Source organism: Equus caballus, chromosome 16 (assembly GCF_041296265.1).
Source record: "Equus caballus isolate H_3958 breed thoroughbred chromosome 16, TB-T2T, whole genome shotgun sequence".
Taxonomy (NCBI): Eukaryota; Metazoa; Chordata; class Mammalia; order Perissodactyla; family Equidae; genus Equus; species Equus caballus.
This window is the reverse complement of record NC_091699.1, coordinates 31,325,838-31,342,345: the sequence shown is the minus strand read 5'-3', so window position 1 is coordinate 31,342,345 and position 16,508 is coordinate 31,325,838. Positions and strand designations below refer to the sequence as shown.

Genomic DNA, 16,508 nt, shown 5'->3' with positions numbered 1-16,508 from the left:
ATAACACTCCAGGTGAGAGAGGATAAATGAGGGAGATTCAGTTATGAATGAGGAAGAGGAAACAGCATGGAGAAACGTGGAAGCAGTGGACTCCATGGACTTGGTGATTACATGGAGGGGCGGAAGGAGAGAGTGAAGTTGAAGTTGTCATTTAGATTTTTAGCTTGTCAGATCAGGCGGATGATGATGCCTCTTTCTGTTGAAACCTAATCCCCTAGGTGACGGTATTAGGAGGTGGGTCCTCTGGGAGGTGACTAGGTTGTGAGGGTGGAGCCCTCTTAGTGTTCTTATAAAAGAGAACTCAGAGAACTCTGTTACCCTTTTCACCATGTGGGGACACAGCAAAAAGGTGGCTGTCTATGAACCAGGAATTGGCCCTCACCAGACACTGAATCTGCTGGTGCCTTGATCTTGGACTTTCCAGCCTACAGAACTGTGGGAATTAAATGTTTAAGCCACCAAATCTCTGTTATTTTTGTTACAGCAGTCCAAATGCTAAGACACCATCCTTATGTGGAGGGCTGGATTGTCAGGTAAAGTTAATAAAGTTGTTGAGCTCAAAATGTGGAGGAGCAGTGGTATAACATCACCAAGGTTATGTGAATGCCATCTTAAGGTGTTTGATTATATTAACCTGGCATTCCATGTTAAGATTTATTACAGTTGAGAAAAATGGTCAGAGAATATGACTTAGCAAGTTTAAAACGCTAATCTATTGATTTGCTATGGAGTGGCAATATATCATGGGTGTCTGGTAAATTTCTTAGTTGTGGTAGTTTCTTGTTAACCTCATTCAAGAGAAGTCTACAAACTTCTTGCGGATCTTAGCGTAAGGTAATTTATACAAACAGGAATTTTGGCATCCCGGACTCAAATAAAGCTTTAGAATGAGAGTCCAGGTAACTGTCATTCATTGCAGATGTAGTTTCAGTAAAAGCTGAAAAACTGTGATGGAAATTTAGAAGTAAATGAAATTTCCTTAAAGCACTGGTTTTTATATTAGACTCTTGTGCCCCACACACATTCAGATAAAGCCTTTGTGAATCAATAGGGGTTGAGTGAATAGGGGCAATCTGTCAAACAAAGCTGAAGCTGGAGTCAGAAGAGCATAGCTTATAATAGGAGAACATGTAGGGTGAGGCAAACACGAGTAGAGGTTGGTGGCTGAGGAGTTGAGTAAAACTGGAAAAGAGTGAAATGGTTCAGGAGCTAGTAGGCATTGTCTCTTGGGTTGGTTTCACTGGAAGCAGAGCCTGAGACAAGGATTCGGTTGTATTGTTTGATTTTTGAGGGACAGCTCCTTATGACAAACCTGTGTGAGAGAGATAGAAGCTGAATAGGGAAGGAGAAAATCCAAGCAAGGGTACGATGTCATATAAAGTTTAGCCACAGTCTAATCCATAAAGATGTACTGCCTGGGCCCTTTGAATCCTGTATCAGTCATTGGCCATCTGCGAGTGGAGAGCCTGGGGATAACCTCCTGTGATGGTTAATTTTATACATCAACTTGGAGAATGATTTTGGATGAGATTAACATTTAAATCTATGAATTTTGAGCAAAGCAGATTGCCCTTCATAATGTGGGTGAGACTTGTCCAATCAGTTGAAGGCCTAAATACAACAAAAAGACTGGCTCTAGAGCAAGAGGGAATTCTCCAGCAGACCACCTTTAGACTTCATCTGCACCATCCGCTCTCCTGGGTCTCCAGCTGGCTAGCTCACACTACAGATTTGGACTTGCTAGCCTCTATAACTGTGTGAGCTAATTCCTTATAAGAAATTTCTTTTATATACACATCATATTGGTTTATTTCTCTAGAGAATCCTGAATAATACACCTCCTGGAAGTCTCTGTCTCGGGGGAGTTTGCTCCCATCTGCCAAGGGCAAGTCTTCTGCAAAGGTCACGGGTATAGATTGCCCTTTGTAGTAGTCCTCGCAGCAACTGATGGCTTTGAGCTCCAGCAGGGAAAGGCGATCTTGGTGGAGTAGCTGTCTCCTTCAGGGCGCATGCATTTGGACGTCCCTTCCATGGAGTGCTTGGAAAATGATGCAAGAATAAACAGTAGTGAATTACAATTATTCAGTGGCAAGTTAAGTTTATGGCCCTTAACAAATCCCTCCTCCCTACTTTATCAGTTCTTGTGAGGCTCCTTGAAGCAACATTTGTTAGTGTGACAGCATGATACTGTGGTGTAAACTTTTTGGGCTTTGAAGTCAAAGAGACGTACGTTCAAGTTCCAGCCCCGCACTGACCCACTGAGCAACATTTACACGTGTAACTTAATTTCTGGGTTTTGATTCCACGTCTGTATGACAAATATTACCATAACCTCACAGATGTGCCATGAAGATTCAAATTAAAATTGATATCATATATGGAAAGCAAATAAATGTCACCTGTGAATACTGAGCTCTTCTGTGCCGGACAGTGAGTTAAACAACTTAAAATTGTTATCAGGTAAAATTCGCACAAAGGTTCTCTAAAGTAGATACTATTCAACTTGTTTCCTAACGTGGAACCTGATGTGCAGCCGCGTTAAGACACAGGCCCAAGGTCACCAGGCTGGGAAGCGAAGGAGCTGGCATTCTTCCAAGTGTATGTCCGGAAGTAAAGCCCTGCGATAATGTTCAGCTTCTGACAAATAGAAATTCTAGAAGCCTTGAGAGTTGGTCACTCCACAGGCATAAGATCCTGCTCCAGGGATCTGAAATTATAGGCCACTGCCGTGGGCGCTCCCGGCCCTTGGGAATGCGGCAACAAGGGTGATGAGGAGTGGGGCTGTCAAGGATTCTAGCCGTTGCCATTGCATCTTGAGTCCAACGTGTCCGACGTGCCTCATGCTCTTCCCACCGCCTGCCAATCATCTCAAATTGCATGGTGGCTTGAGGAGGTGGGTAAATAGAATCAAGGGCAAAAGGGCGCTTCTAAAGTTCTTTTTGGTATGTCATCCTCAGGATGCGAATCCACGTCTCTGGGGTCGAAAAGGTCACAAACAGAAAACCTGCTGCACTTCTGAGTCTTCACAGATTTCAGTGATTTGGTCCAAATCCAGAAACCATCTTGAGACAATAAAAAGGCTGCTGAATGGGAACCAAGCAGGACGGCTCAACTCTCACCGAGGTACCAGAGGCGTTTAATTTTCATGGTCTTACAATAAATTTAAAGGCAAATTATAAAAGTAAGGCTCAGTTTTGGTAAGGCTCCAATTTATGTGCTTCGGGCTTCTTCTAACTAGACTGTGGGGGCAGCGGGCTAAGCAAGTTTAGATTTAAAGACTTTTGCCAAAGTGTCCCGCATGGAAATTTCCTGCATTTTGTGGTGTTTCCAAAGGCATCTCCTGGTACCCTCCTAGGCCTCATCTCATCCACGGGTCTGGAAAGTGGGCCGTGACAGCTGGAAGGTGATGTTTTAAAGGGCCAGTGCTAAAGTTAGGGACCAAATCACATTGTCTAATGCATTTGGGAAATCAGTATCTGTTTTGGTGTTAAAATTTAATTATCATTTTAGTTTTTGCCTCTCAAGGGAAACTGAGGCCTGCAAGGGAGCTGCTATGCATAGTGATTAGGATCTCGGAGCCTCGGTTTCTTCATGTGCAACACGTGGATGTCAATCACTACCTCATGGTGATGTTAGATGGAATAAATTCAACAATGATTGCAAAGCCCTCAGCAAAGTTGCTGGCATATATTGAGGGCTAACACAGCAATCATTAACAGGAGAAAAGTCGTCTGTTACAGGATGAACAAAATCTTCTGTAAAGCATGAGATTGAGAAATAGAATAATCTGTGGGTTGACTTGGACAGTAGTGGACTCTGGTGTCCTGACTGAATGACTGAATGAGGTGGCCTTTGAAAGGAGAGAAAATGGACGTCTTGTCTTCTCTGAGCTTCTGCCAACACTGAAAAGGCTGAGGAACGGTTTCATGGTGTATCAGGGTTCCGTTTTTAAAACTGGTTGCACACATCCCTCATTTGAGGGTCCTGTTGGGTAGTTTAGGAGAGAAAATGAATGTCTATGTTCTTGAAGGCCAATTTGGGAGTGCAAATGTTGGATTTGGGATCTCATTGGAAAGTCTGTGTTATTTAAATTTCTAAAGCGAGCCCTCTCATGTGACCTCAAGCTAATGCGTGGGTCTGCTGGAATAACAGCTTTGAGTAATTTCTTCCAGCAGTGCCTACTAAGTAACCCGGGATAAAAGTATTGTTTTCCCATGAATGGTGGAATTGTCAGGAAGGTAACAAATTGCCCCAGACTTTTGTTGGTGCAACGGAATTCAAGCTTCTTTCAATTTTTTTGGACTTCCAAAAAAAAATCTTTGAGAGACTACTGTGTGGCAATACTGCGTGCTGGCCAGAGAGTCTATAGATGACAACACAGTGTCCCAGAATCTTGCCTTATTTTTCTTTTCCCTCCACCCCCACCCGCCATCTCTCACCAGACAGAATAGGTGAAGAGGTTGAGTTGTAGATCTCATTTCTCCTGTTTTGCTGCTTGTGAAGTCTGCCAACAGAATCCACCTTGACAAAGTCAAGGACTGTGCGTTTAATGTTGAACTGAGTGAATAAATTATGCATGAAATTGTGCCGGAGTCTCTAGTGTGCAGAATTGCTCCTTTTGATATGAAAGGTTAATTCAGAAAGGAGTCCAAAATAGCTGGAAATTGTGGGGATAAGTGGATAGTATTCACTGTTGTGAGCTGTTATTACTAGAAATTGCATTCCCTCTCTGGCTTCCCCGGAGATTTCTCTTTGCCAGTGAATATAAACTGTACTCAATAGAATAGCATTTAGGAGTAACAAGAGTGTATGTCCACACACAATAAAATATTCTAATGGCGTTTTAAAAAGAAGTTGTACTTTTTCAGGTATATCATGTACCCCAAGGAAGAATTTCTACTGCATTTAGGTCAAGAACAAGGCATAGCAAACATAATGAGTTTTGGACATATATGTATTGTAAGGGGCTGCCTGGGACTCCTGTTTCTGAGCCTGGGCTGGTCATGCCACTGATTAGTCATGCAAGCCTGGTTTCTGATAAAGCCCAAACCATCCTTGCTTAAAGAAGGAACCACCCCAAATTGTTTTTATCACTACAGCTTACACATCCAGCTTTAATTTAATCTTTGGTAAATTTATGAAGTTCTTCAACCTATTTCACTTAAATGTCCTTTTTACACACATCCTTATATCATTTTTATGTTAGTTCATTATTTCCAGCAGAAAAACGTAGCTGTCTGGAAAGCTAAATTTGACTGAAAATACACATACACATATTTTTGGAGCTTGTTAGAGACTCTTTTTTGTGTTTCCATCACAAGGGAACGGAATTGAGCCACCAGACTGTGGAAGTTGTTTATTTTTGTCGCTCTTATGTACATTTTCAGAAACCATCTACTTCTTAATCTACACCAGGGACTAGTAGTTTTTTTCTCTAATTATAAAGTGGTCTCATTTCTGACCTGGCGTAGTTTTTAATTTTAATTCCTGGCTTGTGTTTATAAACTGTTAGACTACATTATCCTGTTGGGAACGTTGAGAGAAAGGCTTCAGTCTTTTGTGTTGGTTTTAACAATTAGATATTCATTCAGTGTCTTAAAATGTATTTCGGAGCAACCAAAGATGCACTTTTGATGTCGTTTTTTTTCCTTCTGTGTTTCACTTATGTATCTATTTCACATTAGTGATAAAGCTTGTAAAACTCTGGATGGGTGACGGTGAATAGTTGTAGTAGTATTATAAAACCTAACAGGAGTCAACAAAATTGATACAATTACTTTTTTTAATGTATTTTTTTGTTTCAAATGTTTATGTGGAAAAAGATATAGAAATCTTGGCGTAGGGAAGATATTCCTACAAATTTTGGCAGATGCTGGGTTAAAATAAAGTAGTTGCTCATACAACACGGTGTCTGGGTTTTTTTTTTAAAGTGCTATTTTGTTGCTTTATGGCATTACTAAGGGGCGTTTAAAATGTCTAAACCTTACTCTACTCATTAACGCAAGAGAGTTGCGTTTCTTTATTCTGCTGTCTGCTATTCTGAGTTCTGGACAGCAAGTTGGTAAAATGGCCTCTTGTCACTGGAAATGCTCTCTCGTGAACAGTGAGAACATGCTGTGCCTGAGGGCTGCAAACATTTTTTTCATGTGAACCTGGATGCCCCAGGCTGCTAAAACTCTAGAATTAAGGCCCAAGGCAGTATGGAATTGTGCGTAACATTCCAATGACTTGGTTACAGCGATGCCTACTCCTGTGATATTAGATACTACGTATTCAAAAATACTTTGGCCAGCCAAAGATGGCTTCTGATGCAGATTCAAATGCTTTCTGCAGATCAAACTGAAAAATCAATGCATAAACAACTTTGTAGCATTGATGACAGGTTTCCAAGGTAGTGAAGAGATCGATTAGTGTCTGATTATAATTTATGCAATTCTGCAAGATAAACTAAGTAGGAGAAGTTTTCATAGAATTATGTAATATACACCTACACACATGCATGCAAACAACAAAAACCAAGGTTCTTTTAAGAGAGGCTCAATCTAGCATTTACATATATTTATATATTATATAAATACGGTTACACATATTTTATGTGTATAATATATAAATACATGTAATTATTTTACATATAAATATGTGTAATTTTACATATAAAACAAATAATTTTAAATAAATTTTGAAGGATTTTAATTAAATTTAAGTATATTTATATGATTTTAAATACGACATTTAAATATATTATTTAAATATGTTATTTAAAATTATGGCGACAGAATGTTCACTTTTACCCCAGACATTTTTGCAAGCAAGGAATCACAAAGAAACAATTTAGAAGCAAATGGAGAATCTTTTCCGCAAGTAATTAATACCTTTAAAAGCATGTTTGAAATAAGTAGTTAAGCAAGACAATCAATCTCTTTAAAAGCTTCCAATTCACCAGAGGCCCATTCAGCAGCACACACCTGCTCACCAACAGTCCAACACCCTGACACCATCAACATTTTCTTTATCTACCCTCCTTTTTCTTGAGGGAGGGGAAAGTAGATACTCATTTTCTTAAAAATTCATACATCCCCACTCCCTCCAAGTTCCAAAAGCATGATGCATTCAGTTTTCATTATGAAGGTGACTAGTGGATATTTAGACGGTTGCATTTAAAAGTGCATGTATTAAATGCACATAAAACGAAGAAATTGTTTGTGAAATATTAAACACAAGCGTTCTTTTTCCCAGTTGTTGAACACAAATATGGGCCTGCCATGCACGTGTGTTATCTTGGGAAAATCTGTAGCTTTGTTAGCCCTTCTTTAAATCACACAAATTATCCCTTTTACCTATAAATGATCTTTTCTTTTGGTAAGTTTCCTTGAGTAAATATAACTTCTCAAAACCATAAGTAAGTTAACCAGAAATGCAAGGAAAAAGTAACTCTTGTTCAGAAGTGATGTATCTTTTTAAGCATCATTTGGGGGCAATATAAAAGGCAATTTTAAAAATGCAACTAATCTTTAGAAAAAATATTATGAAAGGACTGTATTAGTATTCTGTCGTGTTGTGTTAGCAGCCATTTCATGGGAAAGATGTTTCATTTCAAGGGAAAGATGTTTCATTTCAATAAGATCCTCCACTGCAAGAAAATGATTTTTTTCTTCTTTGGCACAACTCCAATAGTTTTTTTCTTTCCCCTCCCAGTGGGTGAAATGACCTGAGGGGAAAACACAGGTTTTTTTTGAAAGAACGGATTTACAGGTAAATGTGACCAATGAAAATATTTGAAGTTAAACAATGAAAATCAAGTGATTGACAGAGATCTTCTCGGTGAGTGGTTTGGAGTTCTGCTGACTGGTTATAAGGAATGATCATCTGCCCCAAATGGTGAGGGTGCTCATTTTAATCTATTGATGTTGGGTATTGATTTTGGAAGATTTGCAATATGATACATGCCGTAGATATTTTTTCAGCTGGCACCAAGTGTATCCAATGCTAATATTTATTTTATTATTCATTGAGTTCTTATACTTTCCAATTTTTAGACACAAAAATTGATATTTACTCTTGAAACACTTAAAGAAATCAGTCTCCCCACTATTTGGAAGAGTAGGAAAACTGTTTCTTTTTTGGTTGCAGTGTGTATTGGTTTCCTATTGCTATTGTAAAAAATTACCACAAATAAACAATACAAATTTATTATCTTACCATTCTAGGTCTCACTGAGCTGAAATCAAGGTGTCGGCAGGGCTTCGTTCCCTTCTGGAAGCTTGTTTCCTAGTCTTTTTCACCTTGTAGAGGCTGCCCACGTGCCTTAGCTCGTGTCTATCCTTCCACTGTCAAAGCTAGCCATGTTGCGTCTCTCTGACACTTCTTCTGTAGTCACCTCTTCCTCTTCCTCTCATCTCAGCAGGAAAAGAACTCATGTGATTAGCTTGGGCCCACCCAGATGATCCAGGCTAATCTCCCATCTCAAGGTCCTTAGCGTCTGCAAAATCCCTTTTGCCAGGTAAGGTAACATATTCACAGGTCCTGAGGATGTGGATGTAGACACCTTTAGGGGATCATTATTCTGCCTATATGCACAGAAAGATGAAGAAAGTCAACAGCAATAGCAGTTACTGTCGTTTATTTTATTTGGTGCCTCCTTTGTGCTCTTTACAAAGGTGACAACGTATGGTGCATAGTAGGCACCCAATAAGTATTTGTTGAGTGAATGAGTGAATGAGCCAAGGATTGATTGATTCTTGTCTTTATTCATCAGATGGCATTATTTGGAGCATTTAGCAGAAGTGGGAAGGCACTCCAGGATTGATTACTAGCAGAGAAATGGAGAGGTTTTACAAGAATTTACTGATGCTTACAAGCAAATGCACAGCTTGGTGTAACATTTTGCCAGAGGCATGAGAATACAGTAACATAAATGTCAGGTGTTGGAATAAAGTCACTGTTCACGCTCAAAGGTCAAAGTGCCAACCAGTTTACTCATTCCCTGAAGGAAATAGGCCGCACAAAGTACACGACTCTGAGTCGTTCCTTCAACCCTGTGGAATATTCGAGGAGGGAACAAAACAAAGCTATGCACACACGGGGCACCCAGAGTAATCCAGCATCGTGGACGATTCCTCTTGGCCACGGTCAATGGAGCCATGAAGCTTCTTGTAACTACTGGGGTTTGGATGGGATGAACCTCACGTGTCTCTTTGTGAGTAAACAGAGCATGCACCTGCCTTATTTTCTACTTCAGAGTCGGTATCCTGAAGCGGAAAACGCTTCAAATTTGGGTCAAAAGATCTGCATTCAAATCTTGTATAACCGGGTAACACAGAGCGTGAGTAAAATAGAGATAACAATATCTGCCTTATGGATTGATGCAAGGATTAGAGATATCTTTATAAGGGTGTTAGTACAGGAACAATGAATATAATAGGCACTCAATAAATAGCAGGTATTTTTATTATTATTGCTATTTTTTAAGATTTTATTTTTTTCCTTTTTCTACCCAAAACCCCCTGGTACATAGTTGTATACTCTTTGTTGCGGTTCGTTCTAGTTGTGGCATGTGGGACGCTGCCTCAGCGTGCTTTGATGGCAGTGCCATGTCCATGCCCAGGATTCGAACCAACGAAACACTGGGCTGCCTGCAGCGGAGCGTGCGAACTTAACAACTCGGTCACTGGGCCAGCCCCTTTATTATTATTTTCATAAAATTTCTCAGCCAGCTTCTAATTTTCCTGGTGATGTGTTATACAAAAATATCATTCATCTCAGATAAGTAGGCACACTTTGGTTAAGAGTTGAGTCCCTGGATTTATTCATCCACTTATTCATTCATTTTTTTCACACATTCCTAAATTCCCTTTTGTTAATTATGTACCACGCTACAGGCTGTGAATACAATAATGAACAGAACAGATGTGGTCTCTTTCGTCATAGAGTTTGCAGTCTAGTGGAAGGGAGAGGCCATTAAGTAAATAAACAAATTAAGGTTCATATCCTGCTGCCATAACTTACCCGCTGTGTGGTCTTGGGCAGATGACTGTACTTCTCTGATTCTCTATTTCCTCATCTGTAACTGAGGTTCATGGGACTTCCCTGAAAGATTGTTATGAAGATTAAATTATATAGGGCACATAAATGTTTAGCATAGTTCTTGGCACAGAAGAATTATTATTTTATAACTTTTTTTGATTTTGGTAATTAAAGAGGACATGGTTCTATTTTTGAGGAGGAAGTTATGTCCTTGACAGGGAAAGCACCAAATAGCAAATAAACATTGAAAAAGTGAGACTGTGTCCTAACTTACCCTCCCTAATCTCTCAGACTCAAATTGCGGAATACCATTGCTGCTAATGCTGTTGCTCGTCTACGCACAGCTATTACTACGATTGCTCTTGCTACTCTCCTCAGCTCTTACTGAGGTGTTGCTCTGTGTCAGTCACTGTTCCAATCACAGTGCCTGCGTTATATTTCATGCACATCACAGCCTTGTAGGGTGGATCAGGTGCTGTTGTAGAACCCATCTCACTGCTAAAGAAATGGAGGCAGGTGAGTTGAGCCCTAGATCTACATCAACAGACTGAGTGGCCGGAATTCTAACCCAGGCGGGCTGACTCCAGTGTCCGCCATCCTTTGGAAGGAGGCGGGATGTGGGATAACTTTCCAATGAGATAAATTTCAGGGTGGAGGATGATGTGAAAGGAAAAGAGGAATGAAGGGCTGAAATTTCACTTCGCTGCTCTAAGATAAAAAGAGATATACGTTGTGTGCTCATTATGTTCATTCTCTGATCAGACATTCTCTAAGTGCCTCCCAAATTCTGGGCGCTGTGAAAGGAGATTGTTTGTGTCGTCAAGGAACTCTCAGTCCATTGTGGGGACAGGTGGTGACTACGAACAGGTTGTTAACATAGAGTACGCTGCCGGGTGTAACAGAGGTCGGCGCATGTGGTACTTGGGAAAGTTCAGGGCATCTCCCCTGGCCCCCGGTGGCCAGGAAAGGTTACCCAGAGGAATACATCCTGAGGAAAATTCAAGATTTGCTCACTAGAGCCTGAGAAAATTATTTATTAACATGTGTGGATGAACGTGTTCACGATGGTAAAGAGCACAGGCTTTGGAGTTAAAACCAGCTACTTTCAAACCCTGCCTCTGCCATCTTCTAACTCTGAACTTTTCCCCATTAAGTCCTTGGAGTCCTCATCTGAAAGATGGGAATAATGAGAGTACCTTTTTTTTCGGATTGTAGTGGAGGCTACATGTAAACTGTTGGCACAGTGTTGACATATAGTAAATGTCGATAAAAGTTGACATTTGTTATCATTTCTCTTGTCATTGTTGTCACCATCATCATCATCATCCTTATCATAATTTTTTCAGAAATAAGTCCCAAACAGCAGGACAGGTAACAAAGGAAGTTTTTAGTTGTTACTGAAATATTAAGAAACATAGCACATGGTCTTAATTTTTAAAGCTTGAAAAATTTCAGACATTTTATAAGTCCCCGTGAAGTCATACAAATATATATTACTGGAACTGGCGTGTGGAAAGAGCACAGTTTGTTTTTACCCCAGTTGAAAATGTGCAATGACATAATGTAACCCTTTAAGATAACAGAAGCCAGCTGCCCCATTCATATTTGAATATGAGTCACCTTCCAGGGAGACTTGCAAGATTCTATGTGCCAAGCTGGAAAAGTAAAAATTGCTAGCAAGGCGGGAAAGAATAAATTCACACTTGGAAGGAGGTATTACAGGCTAGAGGCCGCATCCAGCCAATTCCCTTTTGGAGCGGAAAACTGCACCCTAGTGGCCAGAAACAGGAACTGCAGCACCGTGGCATCATGCACGGTCTGCATTTTTGAAACATGGAGCCCTCTTCACATTTTGGGAACCCTTTACACTTGATTGAAAATATTTTGCTTAAATGGCACATGTGCCCAGGCACAAACGTAGTCTGCTGTAATGACAAAAACACGGTGTGGTTATTTCCCCCCAAGGCCATGGTGTTGGGTTGGCCAACCATTTCCAATATCTTCCAGTTTAGCAGAGCAAGTCTCAGAAAAAAAAATAAAGACTAAATTCTTGACAACAGGGACAACGAAAGAAAGGCCTGAAATTTCAGATAATGGCTGTCTTCATGAGTGTTTGCTGAGAACCTGTCAGAAAGAGGATGCCTGTATGTGGTGCTTGGGAACATTTTAAAAATTCATTACATCTGTAAATTGAATTAACACATAGACTATTGGATGAGGTTAGAAGGTTAGTTTGAAGGAATGACAAACTGCTAATTAGGGTTCCCCTCATGGCTGAATCAGATTTGCTATGGGTCTGTCCCTGTGAACTTTTACCTGAATGATAATTCAGTGATCAGTAATCAGTTGGTTGAATCAAAACCTGGAAGGCACTTTCATTTAGGCAGCTTTGGACAGGCCGTGGCATATGTCCTGTTGCACAGAGTAACCCATGCCACTGAAAACAACAATGCTCACGAAAAATGATAGTGGGCACTATTTGCAGGAACAGAGTCAGATTGTTAGGGAAGGTGAAACAGCAAGTATAAAGGTGAACTTGAATTTTGCCTTTCAATAAAATCTTTTGGAGGAAAACTTGGCCATAGGAATCCTACATTTTGACTTCTAATTCAGCTTCTATCAATTTAACAGCATGATTTAAGATGTATATAAGAATTTAACAGTGAAGATGTTCAGAGTAGCATTGTTTATTTTAATGAAAGATTGAAAATAATATAAACATTTATAGTAGGGATTGATTAACTAGATTATAAACACCCATACGATGAAGTATTTTTGTGCTGTTAAAGGGGTTTTTTAGAGGCATATTTATGGACATTTAAAGAAGTGCATAATATATTACTAAGCAAAAAATAAGATGGTAGGTCTGATTTTGATTATACTAATGATCACATTTAACTGGTATCTTTTTGTACAATGTTCTTTATGTTAAAAAAAATTGTGTGGTGTCTTTCCTATTTGACCTCTTTCCATTTCTATTAACTTTACTATTAAATTTATTTTGGTCGAGTTCTGATGTTTGATTTCTTAGCTGTGTAAAATGTAATATTTAATTTTATTAAAGAGAATTCAAAATATGTAACTTATTTATTTTCTTAACTCTATAACTACTTATTCACAAGAAAAGCAAAAAAATTATTGCCCACAAGAATATTCCCACTTTAGCAATGTTCCCATAATAATCTGAGTCTATTGTGTACTTTGGATGGCCAGCCTAATATCAGTGTGACTCCACTGCAATGTCAAGAAACATATTTCGTAGGATTAAGTGGCAAAGAGGCACCGCTAAACCTACTTAAGTAAGAGCCATCCCATCTCGCCTCTGCCCTGTCACTCCACCAGCTTCCTGCAGTTATGGAAGAAGTTGGGAGAGTGAATGATAAATGATGTCATGTCACCATGAACACTGCTTCCATTAAATGTATAGGAAGAAACATTTTATAATTTCAGTATTAAATTTCATTTGTGCATTGCATATTTGTTGTTATAATTGTAGCAAGCATTGGTTAAATGTGAGATTCTGGGAATACCATTCCACCCAGCATAATTTAGTGAAAGACATTTTAGAATGGCATTCTGGCATTAATGTTGTATGAGATGCTACTTACACATATATGCATGTGTGTTAAATCTGAGTTTCTCAGACCGGGTACTGTTGACATTTTGGACTGAGTAATTCTCTATTGTAGAGGGCTATCTTGTGCCCCGTAGGCTATTTAGCAGCATCCCTGGCCTCTATTCACTAGATGCCGGTAGCATTCCTTGTCCTCCTCTCCCTGAATTGTGAACAACCAAAAATGTCTGCAGAAATTGCCAAAAGTCACCTGGGGAGGGGCAAAATTGCCCCCGCTGGAGAAGCACTGGCTTAGATTGATATACATGTACCACAGTGTTAATGGATATTAGTTTGAGGTGATGAGCACATAAATATCTCCTTTCTGTTTGTCTTGTTCTAATTTGTAGATTAGATGTGTATTGCTCTTATATTAGAAAAAAGACCAAAAGGCAAGAAATCCATAATAAATGAATCAAAGCTCTGCAGAGCAGAACATACAGTCTTAGATTGCTCACGGCCCTTGGAGATGGAGAATGCGTTGCAATTTGCAGTCACCTGCACACACACATATCATTCTTTTGGAGACTTTGATTTTGTGAAGCAGGTGGATAGAGATTATTCCCTTCTTCCTTTACAGATATAAATGCTGAGGTCAAGATCAAGGTCATCCAGGTGGGTAAATAGCAGATGTTGCACTAGACCTCCAGCCTCTTGACTCCTGAATTATATTAACCACGCTCTGGGGCCTATAGCCTGTTCCATGTGTGACCTGTAGGCCTGGCTTTGAGTTGTGTTTGTCTCAGGGACTGGTGTGCGTATCCCTGTGGTTAGGTGGACTGTAATGGGGAACTAGAATTAACAAATACAGAAGAGAGCAGAAAGGCGAGGCATCTCCCCGTTAAAGACGTGAGCAATGATGGGTCTCAGATGGACGACTGATTTCCTTGACTGACCTCCCACACTGAGTCCCAAGCCATCTTGAGATTTTTTAATACACAAGGAGACTGACAAGTGTCAATTTTGTGAATTATGAAATCATTTATGTACTCAGCTTTTCTATCCTGGATGCATATTTATTTTGAGAAATTTTAGTGGAATTAATTCACCTACTGCCAAGGGAAACAGACCCTCCCAGATTTCCCATTATATTAAGTTTCTGGGCTCTCTTTTTTTTTATTGGTGCATTTCCTATGCTTCTATTAACATAATGGGAATTAAGCATGTGCATCGGCTGGTGCATATATCCATATGCTGGGAATTTAATTTCTCAGTCTAGGTGTGTCTTGGATAAGGTACAGTAATTATTATTACCCATTAATATCAGAGTGCACTAAATACCCTGAGAAGTAAATATTTAATATTTCACACTCATTGCCTTTTTTTAGTTTTTAATTTACTGTGTGCATAGCAAGCAAATTGTACATCTTCTCTTCCACCAGTCTTAAAATTAAGCTCCTTTAATTTTGAATAGCATCTGGTTGTCAACCCCAACCATTTTGTTTTCTTACACTGAATACTGAGTGTTCCAGTGTATCCAAAAGGGAGTCAACATATAGATACAGGTGAGGGTAAGACATCTTTAGATTTTAATTCTACTTTCAATTTTAAGAGCATTAATACTTCACCCCAGTGACTACGCTTTTAATTTATCCTACTGTGCTTATGTTCTCACATTTCAAAACTGATGAATGAATGGGGAAGGAGGGAAGGCTTTATGTAGTGTTGGACTTGGCATAATTCCTTTAAAAGCAACTTTACCCATCTCTGGATCTTGGAATGCACGGCATAGAAGAGAGTCCAGTACATAATTTGGTTCTCCAAATAATTCTTGAACTAATCAAATCAGTCTGTGCCTCATAACTCCTCCATTCCTCCCCTTGGCTCCCTTGTCTGTTGACTTTACATCTTCTCTTGTTCTGCCCTTGATTTGACCTTCAAATTTGACTATTTGCCTTCAGGGTTGTGACTTTCTGTTCTATCTGTGACTTAAGTCTGTAAGGCTAAACCATGACTGTGGTCACTACTTCTGACATCATTAACCCCAAAAGCTAAAGGATGGGTTCCAATCGCCCACAATTTCTTTTAGCTTGGATTTAGGATTGCACATTCAGTTGTGCCCAAAAGCCAGACAGGTAATGTAGACATATGGAATATGCAGTGGGCAAGACAATAGGGAGTGGTGAGGACTGTGGTGAACTGGAGCATGCAAGACCTGTGCAATAGAAGTGGCTGCTCCATTTCTGCTCAGTGTTGCTATTTAGGAATGCATACTCAGAGTTGCCAGATATTTTTATTTAGAGAAAGTGAGAAATCATGGCTTTTGGTTGAAATATCTCTATTTCCAAATGTGACAATAAATTCCTAACTTTAAAAAACACTATTACATATTTATCAAGGAATTTTGAAATTTGACTGGATATTTGATGATGTTAAGGAATTATTATTAACTTTTTTGGTGTGATATTACGATTATAGTCACCTTTTAAAAAATGTCCTTATTTTTTAGAAATATTCACTGAAATCTTCACAGGTGAATGATGTAACGTTTGAGATTTGTTTCAAAATGATCCAGGGGTTAAGGTAGGGAAGTGGATATTAATGAAACAAGGGATACAAATGATGCGACATTGACTGTGGATTGATAATTATTGAAGCTGGATAATAGATGGATATATGCATATTTAAATTTGTATTTTTTTTTTTTTTTGAGGAAGACTAGCCCTGAGCGAACATCTGCTGCCAATCCACCTCTTTTTGCTGAGGAAGACTGGCCCTGAGCTAACATCCATGCCCATCTTCCTCTACTTTATATGTGGGATGCCTGCCACAGCATGGCATGACAAGCAGTGTATAGGTCTGCACCTGGGATCCGAACTGGTGAATCCCAGGCTGCCGAAGTGGAACATGTGAACTTAACCGCTGCACCACC

At 39.5% G+C, this 16,508-nt stretch overlaps 1 long non-coding RNA gene across 3 annotated transcripts in view; it reads left to right on the top strand.

Annotated features, from left to right (window-relative positions):
• The window catches only part of LOC111768308 (uncharacterized), a 45,526-nt gene that overhangs the window by 10,673 nt on the left and 18,345 nt on the right, over nucleotides 1-16,508 (top strand). For 2 of the 3 annotated variants that reach the window (XR_011427243.1, XR_011427244.1), the window contains exon 3: nucleotides 2,958-3,123. This is a non-coding gene — a long non-coding RNA (uncharacterized lncRNA). Of the gene's footprint in view, nucleotides 1-2,957; nucleotides 3,182-16,508 lie in introns of those variants that run through there. The other variant, XR_002800533.2, reaches the window with a different exon arrangement.